Here is a 20982-nt window from a genome sequence, read left to right on the forward strand (position 1 = left end):
GTGCCCGCGAGTTTTAGCATTTCATTAACTGACTGCACAAGGGAGTCTCAAAAGAAGCCAGGTTATCCCGGTATATTTTTCTTTTGATATGAAAAATCGGGTAGATTTAACAATATAGTGGGTGTTTGATGTATATTACGATGTTATGATGAACTATCGTCAAAGCGTTTCTAAGGATATTGATTGTTAGAAGGCAGCTGTGTGACTCAGAGATGGCGAACGAAAACATGGTTTGTGTAACATTAGCAACAAATTATTAGCTGTTTGATAACATAGTCAAGGAAAGGGCTAATCATTAATTAGTTATGTGCCTGACACCGGAAAAAATATTGTACAGCGTTTACATCAGTAAGTTGACCGAGTGGATCTCTAAGCTGGTGTGAGTAAGTGGAGGCGGGGCTAATTCGCATATTCATTGCTCCGCGTATACTAAATGAAGCAAGGGTGTAGAGTTACATTCAAGCTATTTTAAGGCATGAAGAAATTTTTTTTCACAAGTCATTTCGGTGATCAAAGATGAGTTTTAAGGGATAAAATTATTGATTACAGGGGGACTAAGTATAACAGTTAGCTATCAGTCTGCATATCAATTATGGTGCATTTAAATGTAGAAGATTTGTATAAAATTCTTTATTTACAACATGGATGCTATTCAAACAACAGTACCAGTTTAAAATGCTTAAAACAATTATTTGGAATCTGAATGCAGAAGTACCGTTCAGATCACAGCCCTTGTGTTCATTAGTGTGAGGCTAGCTTGCCGTCTAATGTACCTTCAAGGCTGGCTGTACTGAAGTGTTTCTCATGCAGCGCGAGGGCAACTACATTCCATCTTTAATCAATAGGCTCTGCAGAGGTCTTCAGCTCCCTTTGAAGCAAAGGCCTGGATCTGGTTTCCTAATCACCCCCACCCTTTTTCCTTTCCAATACAATGAAGCTGTTTTCACAAACTACATATAAGACGAGAGCAGAGGCTTACAGAGGGAGAACAGAAAATGCAATTTCAGGCAGAAACCAAAGAGTAAGAGACAGTTTCGTTTCAAAATCACTTTCAATTACATTAAAATGATGATACAAAAACAAGTCTTAAAATATCTCGCTGTGCCACAGACCCTCAGCCAATGACACAAGGGTTTACTGTCAGTGCAGCCAGAAGTTCTCCAATCACAGAGCCTGAGGAGTGTTAGTGAGACCAAAAGGCACAATGTGAAAAGGAAAGAGCAGGCTAGAGCAAGCTAAGTGTTCTTAATTGTTAACGCTTGTTTTTGTGGGAGCAGAAAGAATGGAAAACAGAAAAGCAGAACATTGATCAGGCAAGAGGTGAGCACTAAACAAACCCAGCATGAGCAACAACTCACCACAGCGCAGCGTCGATGGGCTGACTTCAGACAAACCTCCTTACACCCTGCTCGGCCTCAGGTTTGCTATAGACCAGAGTAATTAGCTCTATTCACATCAGTCTCCGTTCTGTCCGGATTGTTTTTTTTGTTTTTTTGTTTTTTTTTTAAGATGTGATTGTTTTATGTTCATCTTCATACCCTTGTTTCTGCCTGATGTCTACTAAAATTAGGGGCAATTTCCTTTAAACAAGGAAGATAGATTTCTACTCTGTAAAACTATTGTTACAAACCACAAAAATATATATAGTGATATTTTAACAAACCTCAAAACTAGACATGTACAGATATTAAAATTTGGTCCAATACCAACAAGTGCTTTCATGTTAGATACATTTTATAATGTCCAATTTAAAAAAAAAAAACAAAACAAAAAAAAAAAAAAACTAAAAACAACATCATAACATTATGAAAGCTCTACACTGAGACCTTGTGCCGAGACGAGATTTCTTGTCAAGATGAAAAGCAGTCTCACGATATTTTCAAGACGGAGTCTGCAAGTGAAATTAGGATAGAATATGCCACCGTAACGTAGCCGTTTACATTACGCCTCCACTGTCGTTTTGCTTTTTATAGAAGTAAAAACCATTTAATTCAGTTGGATAATGGTTACTTCAATCCCATCCAGCTCATCCAACACGAGCAACAGAGTCATACGTAGTGCAGCAGTAATCATAGTTTACAGATCACGTGACGAGATGACTGACAAGACCATGGCGGAGGATTCGTTGCACAACAGCAAACGCGAATTCAAACGCTATTCCAATACCCTGCATTTTGAAAGCGGCTCCCTGAAGCATGCAAATATCTCCCAATATGAAAGCTATCTTAGGCTGAGCTGTGTAGTTGTAACCATCTCTTAGCTCTGTATCATGCTTGAAGAAAAATTTGGTCTCTTTTTGCGCTTTGAATATTGAGAGAGTACTTTGATTACTTTTGATGCTTTTTTCACAGTATTGTTTGCACTTAATAAGACTAAAAGAAAACGCATAAAGCGTTTTTATTTCTATGATCAATTTGTGGAAAGGAGTTCAGTTAGGAGGTCAAAAGTTGTAGAAGCTTATAAATCATGTACAGTTCTAAGGTCTGAAGAGAAATCATACAGGAGAGAAGCCAGTCAGTTGAGTTTGTGGCAAAACCTTTTACAGTGCTTGAGTATTGTTGTCTTTTACTGCATATGATAATTCATACTCCAAAAATTGAACTGAAATGACATTCATTACAAGATGATTAGTTAAAACATTTCAAATGCACCTGCAGACTATTTCTAGTCATGTATTTCGTCATTGAGGATTTCGTAAAAATCCTGTCTCAATCTCGTGTCTCATCTCATGAGCTAACCGTCTCGTCACACCCCAACTCTAAACTATGAAAAATAAATTTATTTTGAGATTTGCTTGAGATTTTGATCTTAAAATAGTGTTTGGAAAGATTAACTGTCACTTAGTGTTAGATGATGATAAAAGATAATGATAAAAGGTAATCTAAAATGTAAAAAAACTGGATACACATCCACATACAATTTTCCTAAATATATATGTCAAAATCCAAAGTACTAAATGTAGTAAACTCTCATCCCCTTCTGTTTGTGACACAGATATTAATAATAAATTGTGCAGGTTGTTTAGAGGTGTGCTACTACTTGTCAGTGAATGAACTGGTGTTCAATATGTAAATCTTGGGTGTACTTTTAATTTGGACCAGAAAGCAACCATGTAACAACCACACAGTAATGCACTGAAAACAACTCAACACACCTAAATCAATGGAGCCCACACATTTGACTACAAAGGGCAAAAATCTTGATTGAGGGCCATGGGCCAAAAGTAAATGCTGCATTATATCCAACTATATTATATTAAAATTTACATTTTGTGATAAGGCATGGCCCTAGTTTGGGCATTTCTGGCCTAAATAAAACCACTGAGAATGGTTGGCAGGTGCTTTCTGTGCGGTTTATAACATTTTCATTAAAAAAAAAAAAACCTATTTGATTCATCCCATAGATCATTTGAAAACTTGGTAACACTTTGGTATGGGGAATACTTTCACTATTAACTATGACTTTTGCCTAAATAAACTCTTAATTTACTGTTTATTAATAGATAGTAAGGTAGATAGTAGCTGTTTAGCTGTTTTTAGCTGTTTAAGTTTAGGTATGGGGTAGGATTTAGAATAAGGTCATGCAGAATAAGGCATTAATATGTGCTTTATAAGTACTAATAAACAGCCAATATGCAAGCTAATAAGCTACTAGTTAAAAGTGAGAATTGCTCCCCATATTTAAAGTGTTACCAAAAACTTTGTAATAGGGATGCACCGATATTTAAATTGATTCAAAAGTTAATTCAAAAGTGTTCTCATTATAATGTTATGTAATATGACATTATCTATCATATTTCATGTATTATCATATTGTCCGATAACGATATGGTGGCCGATATATCACGCATCCCTACTTTGTAACAATCCACGCTAATTGCACTAAAACCAAATCACCAATGGTCAAAGCACGAGTCCACTAAAGCATCAATCTACAACCTGTACAACATCATCCTTATCAGAGAGTGTCAGCATCAGAGGTGAGGGTAATTCTGGCTGCTGTTTTCTGTGCTTGTGGTTAGCAGTGTTATGGCAATGCAGGCGGCAGACTCAGGATGTCTGCTTTCAATCAGAGCTGCTCTTAAAGCAAACAACAGCAGACCAGAGCAGGCCATCTACTTCATCTCTGTCTGCAAGGCTACCTCCCGGAGGGACTCGACAAGACTCATTACGCTCAATCAGCACTGCCCCCACTTCATAAGGAGCTCTTACTATATGACCACCCGAGTCCTCATTCAACCTACAAGACGAGACTCCATTCAACATGATTCGTATCGGGCTGATTCCAGCAGGGAGCAGTGGGCCATTCTGGATATGAAATTCAATATATAGTATGGATGATTGCTGAAGCGGCCCACAGTGAATGAACAGATAGAACGGTGCTTATGTGTGTGTGTGTGTGTTTGTGTTACAGAGACGTTGTGCATTATTGATGACAAATACAGCAGGCAGGGCTATAGAGCCCTAATGCACAGAACGTCCATATAAAGTAAAGCATATAGCGTTACACATTACATCACCCAGCAACCTCCCGCCTCCACTCAGTCGCCCCATCTGCAGCACACATCCACTGGGATGCATTTTTAATTAAGACTGGGGATCAAATAGGCCCAATGAAAAATGTCCACATGGATCCTGATCACAACGTGGAAAACAAAATTTGAATAACACGGATCTATAACTGCAACATTCAAAAATGGTTTGCAAACAGTTTGTAGCTGACTGCATTTTCCAAAGCCAGACAACAACAACCAGAAACAACATTTTCAGAAAAGGGATTGAAGGGGTGCTTCGCTTCCCCATGCAAAAGGAGCCAGCACAATGCAATGACATTCTGGTCCCTAGATATGAATATGGTCGCTTCAGTGCGAGTCTAGGGCAAAAGTACAGTCTTCAGTACCAAGTCGGTACTGAAATTTTAAAAATGTGACACTTTGAGCGGATTCGTAAACACCTCTGATTGGCTATTGTGTTCACACGCTCAACAGATGTGTCTGTGATTGGCTACAATGATCAACGCATGGGAGCGTTTGAAAGCAGGACCGGTCTGCTGATAGACGCCTGCTTTCAAATGCTCCAGTGTGTATCTGTGTAAGCGCTCAGTGAAAAGCATCATTTTACAACATGTTTTTGAAGCGTTGATCATTGTAGCCAAATCAAAGACATATCTGATGAGCGCGTGAACACAATGGCCAATCAGAGGTGTTTACAAATCCGCTCAAATCCGCTCAACAGCGCTCAGAGCATCACATTTTTTAATTTTCAGTACCAATTTGGTACCGAAGTCGGTACTTTTGACAACAGTAAGATCTTATTTTGAATGATTCATCCATATATTTCATGTTTACCAAAATGTCATAACTTAATCTTCCAGTGAAAACGACAGACTTATCTCTGGTGACGTATGCAGGACTTCTCCAAACATTTTGTTTGTTTAACACCGGCCCTCCACAATCAACTGCAAGCTTGCATTCATTCTTAAGTGCAACGTCGACATCGCAAAATCCAATCAACAGCCGCTGAATAGAAAAAAATCCACATCCTATAGTTTTTGTTTTACAATAATCCATTACACAATTCGTATCACAAAACTGGTCGTTACTTCATTGCAACTTTAATTTGGATGACTTAGAAAAGCTGTATTACTGGGTAAAGTACGAAGCCCAAACGGCGCTGATTATGTGCCTTAGCATTATACTTGCTTCAGGGGTTTGTAACTACAAGTATGTGCATTACCTTAAAGAACATCATAAACAGAGTGGACCATTTTGGATCTCTGTGCCAGTACATATTTCACTAATGAAACAGTGCAGCAAAGCAAGAACAACACGCACAATAAAGATGCAGGTGTGCTACCAAAAAAAAAAAATTATCCTTCCAAACAATATAGTGTTGCACTGCAGATAAATAAAAGCCAACATGGTGGTGAGAAAGATGAAGAGGTCTGTCTGCAGTGGGTAATATTTACCTACATGCAGGGGCATGATTTCACAACTTTAAGCAATCGCAGCACATGGAAACAAACATCAAGCCTATTTATTCGACTGCATCTGAGTATTTACTAAAATACATACTTTGTCCAACGAATTGTTACAAAACATTAGACTGTGCAGAGAAACAAAAATGCCAGGCTCATATGTGCAGAAAAGACAGGAAGTTCATTTAAGGAGAGAGAAATGCACAGACACATTTTAAATTTATAACAAAGAAGTGTGCAGAGCAAGAAATTGAAAGAAATGTGACCGAACGATAGGAAAGGAGTGGGATGTCTTCTGTGCACGTCAGCGTTGAAGGCCACTGATTTCTATGAGCTTTTCAGCTATGTGATAAAAGAGCCTCTCTATAGCAAACACACACAAAGGCAACTGCAGCGTTGCACAGATGAGTGTGTACTCACAAGATGCTCGTTTGTAAGGCCTAGCGTATTTCTCACACATATGGTAAGCAAGTACATTCATACTTTAAGTATTAAACCGTGACCTTTACATGGACCTCAAATCTGTACGTTTTCTCAACAGGCAAGAAAATACGAAAGTGAGACTAGAAACACTACATTTCTCACAGCAGCCTCCTTGCTTTAGACTGAGTATCAAAACCAGGAGTTTTGACTGTTCCACCGAATAATCAATTATTAGTTATCTACCAAAAGTACATCTTTTAACTCCTGATGAAGGCATTAGCAAGGTGAATCTCTTGAAATCTTGAATTATAAACTGCACGTGATTTGGCAAAAGCTGCAATTTTTTTATGCGCATCTTGTCAGTGAAGCATGGCTCTTTGATAAATAGTAAATGCTGCTCCATCTGAAAGAGGGCGCTCTTGCACAGAAACTCCAAATATGCTCCCAGAAGTGAGTTAATGCACATCGTTCCAGGATATCCCTATGGACATCATACTATCGCTGTAGCTGAATAAACAGAAGATTAAAACGCTTTGATTAAACATGACTAATAAACATGACTAAGACAATATTTGGTTTATCTGAGTTCTTCAAGCCTTCTCGGGTATTTCCATGATAATAAAGTATATTTATACTTCAATGATAATCAACATAGCCTTTATCACTGAATAGAATACTATGAAATATGTTGTGTGCCTTAAACTGTATGTCCACTTCCGCTTCTAGCGCATTTTCCCCAATTGTTTTCAATGGGAACGCCACATTTTAAGCGGCAGTAGCGTAACAAGGTGCTGAGCGTCTATTTCATGCTGAAGCGCTGATTGCTCGGCGTTTTTTTACTGGTTGTCTTGAGTTCAAGAAAGTTTAACTTTGGGTAAAACGCAGCGCTCATCACTGTCACTTTGTATCCAGCTGTCCAATCACAAATGAGGAGGGGCGGGACAAATACAACACAGACCAACTGCCACATTCTGCTACAGATGACAACAAGCATAACGGAACAAAATAATTTAAAACGAACCAGAACAAATACTTTACATTGTATCTACATTTTTATAAAGAAACAAAACTCTGTGAAATTAGATACTAGTAACAACTCAAATATTCTGTATCGTAGCAAGCAAAGTGCTTCAACTGAAAAAAAAAAAAAAAAAACGCTGTGCTGTCGAAATGCTCTCAAGCGCTCACAGGCGTTTTCAGCAGAGCGCCTGGCGTTTTCGTTTTGGTGGACACACGGCCTTAGGATTTTAAAGTATTGTGAGTGTCAGTACCGTCACTGCTGCTGCCTGTAGAGCCTGTGCCACCAGTCCTCCCTCTCTCTCCTCCTCTCTCTCTCCCTCCCCCCGCCAGCCTGCCGCTTCCCCTCCCCCTCACTGCGGCAGCGCAGATGGTAGCTCAGTGACCTCGTCATTCCTGCCTCCTTGTTTTGATCCTGCAGTCCTGATTGTTCAGGCTAATCCCACACTCCCCGAGTCCTTGGCTGAGTGCCAGCGCTGTTATTAAGCACACAAAGGCTTTTCATTCCTGCTACCGTCACCGCCGCTGCTGCTTCTTTCTCTCTTTTTAGCCATTTCTCTTTCACCCTCTCCTGTTTGGTCTCCATGGCCAGGCCAGTTTCTACCTCTACAGCTGTGCCCAGATCCAGAGCAGGGGAGTGGCCTCCGTCTCTCTTCTGTGCTGTTAATTACTAGATTTCAGTGAAAGGTTATTCCCTTATGTTGACAGAGAAAAATAATTTCAGATTGGTGTCACTGAGCAGTAAACACTATAAACCAGTGGTTCTCAAATGATTTCACATCAGGTAGTGACCCAATGCAGTATGAGAATTGTTTATCGTACAAATATAAACAAAATCCTACCTGAAGTTTATTAATATTATGCCAAGTTAAGCCTCCTGCAAATATCTGAGAGGATGTCATGCAACGATCTTTAAGTTCATTTATTTTGTTTTATGCATAAAGTGTTTGTCAGGTAAACTTTCAACATGCAATAATGGCTATAGCGAGACATAATAAATTGTATAACCAAATACAGATTGTTTTACCATACTACTGTATGGTAACAGCTACAAAACTCATGCCCAACCCTAAACCTAACCCTACCCCTTCAATACAATCATTTTCATTGGAAAAACAAGGGAAAACCAACAGGATGAGCATCAGTATAGGTGAGATAGAGAAAATGCGAGGAAAGCGAGGAAAGTAATGCGATTCCTGGGGAAAGGGCTCAGAACAAATACTGGGCCAAAAACTGTATTAGTTTTAGCCATATTGCCAGTTGATAGAGGAATTTGCACAAAAATACAGTAGAGTTCGTATGGACTCCAACCTCTGACATCAAAAGATATGGGACTATCCCAGGTTTATATGTTTTGCCATTTTTTTAAAAAATGCATTTGAATCTGATTTGCACTAAATAAAATCAAGACATCAAAATATTACAACACAAAAAGGTGCTTTTTTGACAAAATAAAACTGGCAAAACAGGCCCTGATTACCTACTTCCAATTTCAGCCAAATTACAGTGTTATTACGGACATGATCCCTGATATACTGTGCATGTATCTATTCTGTAGTGCACGCTCACTCACATTCATCCTTCATTTTCAGACAATTTGAAGATCTCTAAACCTGCGGACATTCAGACATGTTGCTAGGCAACCTACTCACGCTACACTGCAGGGGAACATGTGAGGGACGTAACAGCAGATCTGGTGCAGGTTCATTTCAGGGAACCTTGATCTACTATTTACATGCATTTCTTCTCACAGTTAAAGCTTTAAATTGAATAAGGGGAATGGACTAAAGCAGAATTTTTTATTTGTTTAGCAGCTGGCCATCTACTTCCTGAGGTACAGGAAGGCCAAAGGACAATTAGCTGGTGAAGAATGACGTCAATTACCATGGAGATTCTTCTCTGGTCCAAAACAGTCAGATAATAGGATTTTTTCTCCCCTCTGAAGCCAACATCCTGAGTCAGCATGAGGTGAAAATTCACCCTCTCTATTTTCTAAACGCATGTTAAAGATCTTGTCGTGACCAATTCATCCATGCATTTTTTAAATTTAAAAAAAAAATTGTTTTGACCTCAATGTCTAATCAAAATGTCATAACTGGAGAAAAATACAAACTTATCTCTGGTGACATATGCAGAACGTCTTCAATCTTTTAGTCTACTTAAACCCACCCCTTCAAGCTCACATCCATCTACCTCCACTTTTGAGTCCAATGCCTACATCTCAAAATCCAATCAACAACCGATGCACAGAACCAAGTCCCCACCCTACATTTTTTTTTTCCCCATTTCGGACAATCCATTAAACTCTGATACATGTCACAATACGGAAGAAAACATCTAGCGCTACTTTGGTTTCATCGCAACCTTAAAGACAACAGGATGACTAAGGCTGTTTACACCATGAGCATTAACGGTCTGTTGAATTCTGAGAATTAAACCAATCAAACATATGTGCCAAAATCATATGGAAGTGTGTTCTGGTGCCGAATAGAGTGTTGGAACTATGATGCATTTTTGCAGGCCAAAACCCGGAAGCGAGTTAGCATTTTAGCACATCCCGTTCCATCGTACCGAAGTCAATGGTTTTTTTTGAATGGGTTTTTGGTTAAATGGCTGAAATAAGGTCGGTGTTTAACAAGCTCAAGGTACTTTCATGTTTTATTCCACGAGATAAAATACATCAGTATTACCCTACCCGTGACGCTGTTATGTGTCTTGAAAAGGACTGTTTTGCAGCCTTGTTATGCTTATTATTGCGCTCTTACAATCAATTCTAATTTAAACTTTACGGGAATATGATTTTAGATAAAAAATAAAAGAGTTGGAGGCTTAGTGATGGTGACGCTGAAATCGTGGGACCTTGGTGTAGCTTGTTTATAGCATACCTTTAGCTTTTTTGCTTCATTTAGGCTTCAAAAGTCATAAAAGTTGTGTTCATCTGTGAAAATTATCTTGATGGACAAAATGTGTAACTTTGTTAAATCACAGACCTTATTTTTTGCGATAATCAAAAGCCTATGGGAAAATCCTATTGGGTTTTTGTCGAGGGAACCAGCGAGGAGCTAACTGCCGATTGGCCTACAAAGTCATGTCATAGTTCCACCACTCTATTGGAACAGGAAAGAGGCTGCGAGAGTGTGATGCAGTTGAGACATCAGAGGACTGAAAGGAGATGAGGGGCAATGTGTTCTAGAGTGTCATCATGTGTCATAAAACAACACAACTTCACACCCCCAACTCTCACTCAATCAACACAGCCTTTGAAAATATATTGAACACTTAAACAGGGATAACAAATACAACAAATACCACCATATCTAATCTACTAACCTATGAACAGATTTAATACTGTTATAAAAAGTCACAATCAACATATCTTTAAAATAAACATGAAACACCAATGTCAAACTATTTTAGTGAAACAGGAAAATGGGTGGGACTTCATTTTATTAATCAGGATTGCATTAGATTGTGAAAAGTGGGCATTGCACACCAGAATGCAACCAGACCTGACTGCAAGTTTGAGACGTTTTTTTCTTTGAAATAGTGTGCACTGATGACACACATTAATAAAAATCTCCTATTAGCAAAGCTTCAATGCAATCACTCCCCACATTCACTGCAATGTCCACTTTTGTTCAAAAACCAAATGTTACCATTTACCCTTGCTCATTTCCTTCTTCCAAACATGCACACTTGCTGTCACTCCCTCACAAACAAAAACACTAAGAAAAAAAGTTTCTAGATGCCAAACACTTGCCAAAGTTTTAAATAAGCTTGCGGTTGGGGAAATTGTATCAACTTTTTTTTTTTTTTAAATGCTGGATTTAACCGTCCAGAGCTCAACTCCCAGCCTGGTCTCTCTTAAACATATCTTCAGGAATGCCAAATACACAGCACTAAACTCACAAAAGGACTGTGTGGCCTTAAAGTAGAGGATGGAGGAGTCGTAAGGGAAAACTCTCCAACGATTGCTCATGGGCGCGTGAAAGCTGAACCAGATAGGGCAGGACAGACCTCACACCTGCTCCAGCAACAGCTGCTCTCCATGTCTCTGACACTCCCTGTCCTTTGCTCTCGGCTACAATCCCCTCAGCATTGCCCAACACCTGCAACCACCCACTACCTTGGCGCCTACCTGCTGTTTCCTTCCACGTAGGTGCCAAGGCACTGTGCACACACTCATAAAACCTGCAAACCAAACAACATTGCAAGCTCAAATATCTGAGCAGATCACTGAATAAAGAAAAGGGCTCTACCATAAAAGAAGTCCATATGACTCGTACACTAGGGCTCAAATATCCAACTTACCATGGGCCACCCCCTTCCGCTAGAACCACAAAACTGAGTTGAGAGGACTACAAGAGTAGCTAAAATGTTCAGTGATGAAGACACGAAGCAAGGGAAGTGTTGAACTTTGTGAATGACAGGTGTTCAAACTTTCAGATTCTGTGCATGCCTAGTAATCTGTCTAAGCAAGAGCTGTCAGGTCAAAGTAATCCAAAGGATGTATAGGTGTGAGCGTAGTGAGCTTTAGACCCAGCACTGGATTACAGCACCTGTGTGCTCCCGTCCTTGACCTTAAGGAAGCCGTTGGGCCTGTTATTGCATCAGTCTGGAGTCAACAACATTTTTGCCAGCTCTACTTAGCCCTCACACATTGTTCAGAAAAGACAGTGACATCCTCTTAAATATGCAATGTGCCTGATATTACAGCATACAGCACAGGGTAGAATTATGTAAAATCCAGACCAAAACACACCTAGATTCTCAGCTTGTCCCAACATGCAAGGCCACAATCCTAGATACCAGGTGTTGATTCATGTTGGGCATATATTATCGATGCTCTAATTCAGCGAGGCTCTTGGATGTGAGAAAATTTGCATTGAAATTCTTTTGTGACTTATGGCCATCACAACCCCCAGATTTACACATTCTACTCAAAGGACTGTCTTCCAACTTCTGTCTATTTTTTCATAGCATCTGTATTAATTTGGGCTGACTAGACATCTTTTAACCTCTGTGGTTTTGCCGCTTCCTGCGTCCACACACTCGAAATTCTGTCCTGGAGATTCAAGCAGCTCTCCACCTCTCTGCCAGACCATGACATCACTCCTCCAAAGCTGCTCTATATTTAGCTGCTCACCCCCCGTTGAGCCTCACAACTCTAGGCCTGACTCCCTCCTCCCTCTCCTTACTGTTCTCTTTCCCTCAGATGGCTCATCCCTCGCCGAGAGATGAAGGGGAGGGGAAAAGATTGGGTGAGTTGAAAAGAGAAGGGGGGGTGGGGGGTAAGCGCACAGGAAGATAGAGGGGAGGTGATTGAGATGGCATGAGCTATGGCACCATAAATAAAAGGCAACCTCCATAAACTGGCTAGCCTCTGCAATGCTCCCAATCTCCCTTCTGTGCTCTCACGCAATTTCATCAGTCTGCACGGATGACGGCTCGGCATTGCAAGGCTTAGCCTGCCCAACCAAGGAACAAGAAGAGGAGGGGTAGAGCAGAAGAGTACCAAAAAGAGAAGGGGAGTGGGAAGCACAAAAATACAACTGGCATTTGAAAATCCTCTTGGCACAGAATAACATCCTGGCTCGTGCAGCAATTTATTCACACAATCACCTTGCTGCTAAAGTCAAAGTGTGGTGGTGCGGAGGAGGCGGTGCCAGAGACAGTTGGGCCGAAATTGCCACGCTCAGCAACTGCGCACAGACATGCTTTTTACAGCCATTCCTCACTCTCTCAGCCAGACAGAACAAGGCTCTGCAGGTCTAAGCAAAACATCTGGTGGAAGGTTTAGAAATGGTTGTTCTTCAACCTCCTGGAAAACTACAGTTGCAGACGCAAGCCTTGGTCACGAAATCTCCAGTCGGCAGCATTCCGTGTTGTGTCCTATCAGTCTAGAGTACTGGCCAAATGCAACTGGGCATACACTCAGCAGTTGGTGATGGAAAGTCCAAAAGCCATGCCAGAGGAAAGTGTGATGGGGAAGGGTGGACTGGTCCATTTTATAAATGTAACATTGTTTGGGCTACAGACAGAGCTGTAGTTTTTGGGTTCATACAGAATTTTCACAGGTTGACAATTGCTGTTCACACCTACTATATACTGGCATTTTAAAACGGGTTGATCATTGTGTATATTTCGTGTAGAACACACAAAACCAACTCTGTCCAGTAGTTCTCTGGGCTGCCATGACGTGGCAATCCACAGGGTCTGAAGTGCTGTGCCTTTGCCATGGGCTTTGGCAAAGACAGAAAAAGAGGAGGTGGTCTCACTAAAGGTCACAGCACTGGAAAATCTCAACTGGATGTGTCTGTGGAGCTGGAAATGTAATATGGAGCAGACAGACGTGGCTTTTTATTTCCCCTGACCACAGCGCTCCAATGTACAGCAGCAAGAAAGACAGGAGCTCGTACAAGAGGCCACTTCAGCCTTCAAGCACACTGATCAGTGGTGTCAGTGAAAGGCCAATAGAGATGGGCTATATGAAAGGATGCAGTGTCTACTCAAATGCATCAATCCCCTGAGTTCCCCCAAGAACTACTCCAGAAAACTAAGAAGAATAGGAACGTTTTTGAAATTTTTTTGGTTTCAGTTTTAAGGTGCTTTATTGCATGACATGTATTGCCAAAAACATTCACAGTGACAAAAAAGATGCCACTCAAACTAAAAATGTAATTATAATAAATTATGAAAGAGCATTAATAAATTGTGCTAGAGACAAAGAATGGAGTCCTATCACTCACTATTCTTCAAATTGTTACAGACACATGCTGTGCTGCTAGAACCAAACAGCCTGCACATCCCCCCTGAAATCAAACGGATTCTAACCAACACTTGTGCAATTCCATACTATTCCTGCTGTATTTCCATTTAGTCATGGAGAAGCTCAGAAGTGTTAGGTCGCTATATTAGGTGTGTTTGTTTCAGTGGGGGCAGGTGAACAGTAGATCGGGTTCATCTCATTCCAATCACGTAGTGTGCTGATGCTCACTTCTCTGCCCCCCATGCAAATTGTGCAGTCCAACAGGCTGTTGTCAAGGCAACTGCAAGTGTCCAGCCCCGTCGCATGAGGATATTAAAAAAAAAAAAAACCTTCATAATTTCAAAACAGCTACTAGGATGATTTCAAGTGTTTGACAGTAAACAAGAGAGTCGTTTCATAGCAGACTGGATGTGAAGCTTAAAGCAGAATATCATATTTTGCTACATAAACACAGAATCTGACTAACATTTTAACATAGATATGAGTATGAATAGATTTATTTTCATATATATACTAGGGCTGGGTAAAAAAAAAAATAAAAATATTATCTATCTATCTCAATTTTAATTGATTCTCATTTTTATGAACCAATATTGATTCTTTTAATCCCAAGAATCGATCTTTTAGTTTATCCTGTTTGCAGCTGATGAATGAACAGAACATTCTAGCACCTCCAATCCAATAAGTCGCAATAAGCTTTGTGCTCTTTCTTCTGATATGAAACAAAGTCTCAGATTTCAAATTCTGTCCAATTTATTATGAAATTCAAACAAACAGTCAATACTGTCTGGCGTTCTTTAATGTGGCGTGACAGATCACCGTAGCGCCTCAGTTCAAGCGAAGCAAAAGCGTGAAGACCATGTCAACTGATCATCTCTTCCCCTTTACTACTAGTTATGGCATGAAATAAACGTGAATGAACATCAGAGACATGTTAAAAGATACAGAAATCCTTATGTCATTGCTCAATCAGTGTTTCATCCGTGGAAAGACGTCAATAAAATAGCTTGTAAACAATGTCATGTAATGTTTCATTTACCTCAGAAAAGCCATTCATTGATCATAAACTTGTTAATCAGCTAAAACAAAATGAAAAATTAGCATTTTGCTAAACATTTGCAATGAAATACAAATTAATTATATTATTTTACTGTATGTTTGAATAAAACCATCAAGTTATGACCGCCACCATTTAAATGTTTATATTTATAAAAAAAATAAATAAATAAAAAAAATAGAAACAATTGTCATTTATAACTACTTAAATTACACAAGGAAGTTTTTACAATAATAATTTAATACAAAACAGTTAAGATTAACATTTAATATTATAGTAATGTAGTACCAACTGCCTTTTTGTATAGTGTACAGCATTAGTTGAGATTTTTCCTTAAGGAAAGTATTGAGATTAAATATTTTTTTTTACATCCTTGAGAATTTGCCATGTACTTTACCTGATATATATATCCAAAATAAATCAATAAGCTTGTGAATCGAAATCAAATTGTGAAATTTGTGTCCTAAAAAAAAAAAAAAAAAATGTATGTATATGTGTGTATATATTATATATATATAGAGAGAGAGAGAGAGAAAGAGAGACCATGACTTATCGTGAAATTAAGCATAAAACATCTTGTTTAGCATGTTCAATTTGTCATTCAAGTAAACCATCAGATTGAAGGGTGATTCTCACAAAAGTGTCTTTCCAAAAAAGGGACACTTCAAAAGGATACCAAATGATATAAGGAGTCCATATAATTAATTAATTTATGCATAAAGCACAAATTACAGAAAAAAAACCCTTCAAAATTCAGTGTACAGTATGTGTACAGTGCAACAGCAAAGAGCTTGTTTACATTTTAGACAAGTCAAGTTGCAATGCCAAACAAGACCACATGGAAATGCCAAAAAAAAAAAAAAAGCCTAAACCAACCGCCTTCACCACTCCACGTACCTACTACAGTACACAGATCCATTCAGATTTACTAAACACAGCAACAGTAAAAAATAAAACTACCCATTCAAAATGGGTCAAAACAACCCATTCGCTGTGTTAAAACAACCTAATTGCTGGGTTTGTCCATTTTCAACCCAACTTGGGTTGTTTTTAACCCAGCATTTTTTAGAGTGTAATACCGGTAAAAGGTATCTGTTGGGCTGTTTGTGTTTTACAGACCTGGACAAGAGCATTTGACTTTGTTATTAAGCCTCCAAAAGAGCCCTGAACTCCATTTACTACTGCCCTACTCACTCTCTACATCATACAGCCTCTCCTTTCCATCATGCCCTTTTCATGCTAATAATATTATTGATCTTCCACCCATTCACATCACATCCAGCCTGTATAATATTCAACCCTCCCGTCTCAATTCCCCAGGCTGCTACTCCAGAAGAGCAGGCAGCATTTTTAACCCATCAGACATGGCACGATGATGGAAGATGATCTGATGGATGCGTGCTGAAGGCTCAGTGCGGTTTAGAGGACAGTAAAAGGCAGGGGCTGCGTGTTGGTGTGGGCAGGGTCGGCTTTCTCAATATGCAGCATGCGTTTCCCGCTGGGTGGAAATATTCATGATGCAAGCTCATGTCTTTCAATCGACAGGCACTTTCAGCCTGATCAGCACTGTGGCTCTGAGAGCACAAGCAGCTCTGGCAAAGGCAGAGGCGCCCAGATTAGACTGGCATTTCACTTTAGCTGATATAGTCATAAGAGCGGTGAGATGACAGGGGAAGAAAGACTGAAAGAAAAAGGAACATCAGCTTTAGGGAAGGAGGTACAAGGAGAATTTACAATGAAGGATAAGAGAAAATGGATGGATAAAAGAGTAAGGGACAGAGAGGGTGAAATGTTACAAGTAATGCATCTCTGCTTTCTCAGCACTTTTACAGCACACCCTCAATTAACAATCCTAATGGCCTTAATATTTATGATTAACTCATTGGCACTGTCACCATTGGCACGGCCACTTGTAAAGTACTTGTTCATCTGTATTTTGTGCATTTACTAAGTGGCTACGTAATAGGCAGGAAAATGTGCAGTCAGCAGGTCTTTATCACAAAATAAACCCCTTCAGGGTGATTCAAGACCCCTCCAGACCGATCCAGTGTCTACAAAGTGAACGTGCAAAAAAAAAAAAAAAACATGCGTTGGTTGTAAAGCCAAATGCCCTTTACAAAAGAAGTAAAACAATGATGTCTGACGATTTTGAAGTTGGAGGAGAAAATGGAGTTTTTCGCCCTACCGCGTCAACGTGATTACTTAATGCGTGGCGCAATGCAGAGCAGTGCAAGATGAGCATTTACGGTTAAAAGGGTATCAATTTTTGAACTAATCCTTTAAAGCAGCAGACTGAATTGCATGCTTCTAATTAATGATATCATCTGTTGGTTTGGACGCCAATATCATTCTTGGTGTGAACAGGGCTTCACTGTGATTAGCTGTGGAACAGTGGCTCAATTGGTTTTTAGTGCTATGGAAGTGTTCATCAGAAAGTGAAGTGATTTATTATGTGACCATGTATCCTAGTCTACCTGGGACACAGGATGATAGTACATTTATGCTGACATGGCAGAAGTCTCAAATTAGTCATGGGTTTCACGCATGGGCTCTAACATGCTATTTCATTGGATTTGCGTTTTTAAACTCCACCTTCCTTCCAAATCCCACTAAAGACCTTATTCCCGCTGGCCAGAGACAGGAAAAGACAGAATTGAAGGAGAGAGAGAAAGATTCAGTGGGGTGAGAGAGAAAACCCAGTAATAAATCTGGCTGATGCAATCTAATGGAACATTATATTAGGACAGGCTCAGTGCTCAGTAAATAATGGAGTTCTTACAGTCAGAGAGATAATGCGCCCACCCTGGGGACAGAGAGAGAGAGAGAGAGAGAGAGAGAGAGAGAGAGAGAGAGAGAGAGAGAGAGAGAGAGAGAGAGAGAGAGAGAGAGAGAGAGAGAGAGAGAGAGAGAGAAACACTATTAGGTATGATCAGTGTCCTGCCATTGCATTGGTGATGGAGCCACGTCACTCCGGCCACACAGGTGGCACAGGCCCGAGAGATGTGTCTGGACTTCAACAGTGTAAGAGGTCAGCCAAAGCTCAGAGAGAGAAACAAAGCAGTGAAATGTATTCTCAACTGGTGAAAAAACAAAAATCGACCAACAGAATCATTTTCAATTTGCAATCTGCAACACCCTAGTTGTTGTTGTGAGTTTTGAATTAATCATAATATTCGATTTACAAATATAACAGCAAACACTTTTTAGTTGACTTCACATAATGTCCCACAATTTGTTTAATTTAATTGTAAAAATCTAGTAATCTGTACTTTCACTCATTTCCCCCTCTTCTGCAGTTATCTTACTCTTTAAAATGCATTCACTCATTTACCAAAGTAATCATGAAGGTTGTTAAATTGTCAATACAACTAAAAATGTTGAGAGAACATCACATTTGACTTAAAATGATGCTGAATCCCTGAAATGGTTTTGTTTGAAGTCACCAATATGGTGATCAGTGTTCCCTTTGGTTGGGCACTTATTTTTCAACAATTCTCTTCCTATCAGTAAGTAGTGTAAGAGGGACACTGTAAAAAAAAGTTAGCTAAATTTAATCAGCTTAAGGTAGTCCAACATAAACAGATTCTCTTTTGTATTAATTTTTAATTGTCAGTTTCAATCAGAAATTTCAGGTAAACTTAACATTTAATATTTGCATTTATCTACTAACTTTTGTTTTTGTATATTGGATATGTATATATTCAATGTACAAATACATATTGAATATATACAAGATGGTGTCATTCTTTAATCATTTATTGTAAACATTTAAAGAGTGTTTTGAAAAGAAATTAAAAAAAACATGGCATACAGCTATGCAGTGCTTACAGCAAGTATAATTACACAGGAAACGAAAACATCTCTTCTGGAGTAAAAGAGAGGTAGGGAGAGCGAAAGAGAGGTAATGAAAGAAGTACGATGATCGCCATGCTATTTCAGTTCAGAAATAGGCTATAAGCGACATGGGCGAGACCGTCTCAGTAAAAGGAACAGATGTATATGACGCTCTCTGAACCCAGTTCACGACGAAATGGCAGGAACACCACATTCCTTTCAGGGGAAAGAGGTTGGGAGCAAGAACTTTATTTTACGTAAAGTATAACTGACCAGTTGTACCTATAAATCAATACATTTCAAAATGAGCTCAATTTGATTTAGTGTTCCACTGATGCCCTATTATGACGGGCAAATATACGCAATGCAGCACATAATGTAGTAGAAACATTGAACAGCAACCCACTTAATGGGTCTCTTTGGTTGTTTTTTTTCCCTGACTGCTTCTGGCAGTAAGTCCAAGTCAAACAAGAGCTGGTGACAAGGGTAGTAAACCCCTTCCGAGTCTGACACTGCAGGGGTCTGTTAGACTCTGCTGTAGAATGGCAGACAATTTAATCTGCAAAGTAAACCATGTAAAAGGAAAGCTTTCAATAGTAGTCTATTGCAAACAGTTTCACCAGTCAGTGACCCTGCTGATTTTAACTTAATTTGTTATTCAGTTTGTCAGAACTCCATCTGGTCACAAAACCAGCAAGACTGGTTAAATTTCTTTCTTATACTTTCTTTTCATTGACCTTTCTCATACGTACTTCCTAGGCAGAGAAAAGTTACCGGGTCAACTGGCAAGTGATTTTTACTTGCATTTGCTTGGTGAGTGTTCATTTTGTACCCTATTGGCAACTGTTCATTCAGTCCTGGGTGCAATCTGAGGCCAAGCAACAGCCGTTACTCTCACATCTGGGGCTGAAAAGACCCATGGCAGTTTCACCCTCTGTCCAGTGAACAATACAATGGGATTTAGGAAGGGTGTAAAACTCCTCTGTCTATCATTGAGAACCCAGCGAGAGGTCATGGAAAAGGCCACTTGCGTCCTGAAAGAGTGGCTGAGTGAAATTACAACTAGAGCCGCACAAAAGCAATACGGAGAGAGCTGCCGTGCACTCCCAGCAGAGCAGCGAACAGAGCAGGAGGGGTGAGCAATGTGACATTGGCCAACCCCAGGATCTCCTTTCAGGACAAAGGTCAGGCCGCTGGGCCTATAATACACAGAGCTCCCTTTCATAGCCCAGCAGCGCACAAAGACGAAAGCTTGAAAAGAGCTGAGACCAGTCTCCTTCTTGACACCCATCTAATTTAGCTCTTTTTTTTTTTCTTTTCTTCCAGGCTCTCTGCTTCTCTTAGTTAGAGATGTGGACATCCCACAAGCAGAAGGGAAAACTGCTACTTACTGAGTCAAAACATTCATTACATCCCTTGCTCTGATCTATTCTGTGCTCTTCTATCTATTGCATTGCTATGCAGCTGAATAAAAGTAGATTAACACTACATTATAAAAGATGTTTTATCGTTGGAGTTCTCCAAATGGTTGTACGGTTGGTTGCTAGTAGGCATTTAAACTTAATGCCTCATTTCCACCACAGGAACTTTCCCCAGAAACTAGGGACTTTGGGGTGGTACTCTGTGTGTTCCAACAGCAGGAACTAGGGTCTAAATCAAGTTCCGGGTAAAAATTTCCCCCTCAGAAAGTACCTACTCATGAGGTAGGAACTTTCAGGGGTGGGACTTGGGCTCTGAAAATGCTGATTGGTTGACCCAGCGTTTTATTTCAACCACCATTTTTAAAAGTCTGTTTTGGTGTGTGCAGTAAGATTTGTTTGCTATTTCAATCAACAATGGAGTTTAAAAAATACGGCGATTGACCGACGACTTAATCTTCACGGTACTATAGACTGCAACGGAAACG

At 39.7% G+C, this 20982-nt stretch overlaps 1 protein-coding gene and 1 long non-coding RNA gene across 6 annotated transcripts in view; one reads left to right on the forward strand and one right to left on the reverse strand.

Annotated features, from left to right (window-relative positions):
* ankrd11 (ankyrin repeat domain 11) overlaps positions 1–20982 on the reverse strand; it is a 120545-nt gene that overhangs the window by 52967 nt on the left and 46596 nt on the right. The window lies entirely within an intron of this gene.
* On the forward strand, positions 373–14530 carry LOC127516475 (uncharacterized). Its single transcript, XR_007930994.1, has 2 exons — positions 373–1419; positions 9009–14530. It is a non-coding gene; the product is annotated as an uncharacterized LOC127516475 (long non-coding RNA).

Source organism: Ctenopharyngodon idella, chromosome 7, assembly GCF_019924925.1.
Source record: "Ctenopharyngodon idella isolate HZGC_01 chromosome 7, HZGC01, whole genome shotgun sequence".
Lineage (NCBI taxonomy): Eukaryota > Metazoa > Chordata > Actinopteri > Cypriniformes > Xenocyprididae > Ctenopharyngodon > Ctenopharyngodon idella.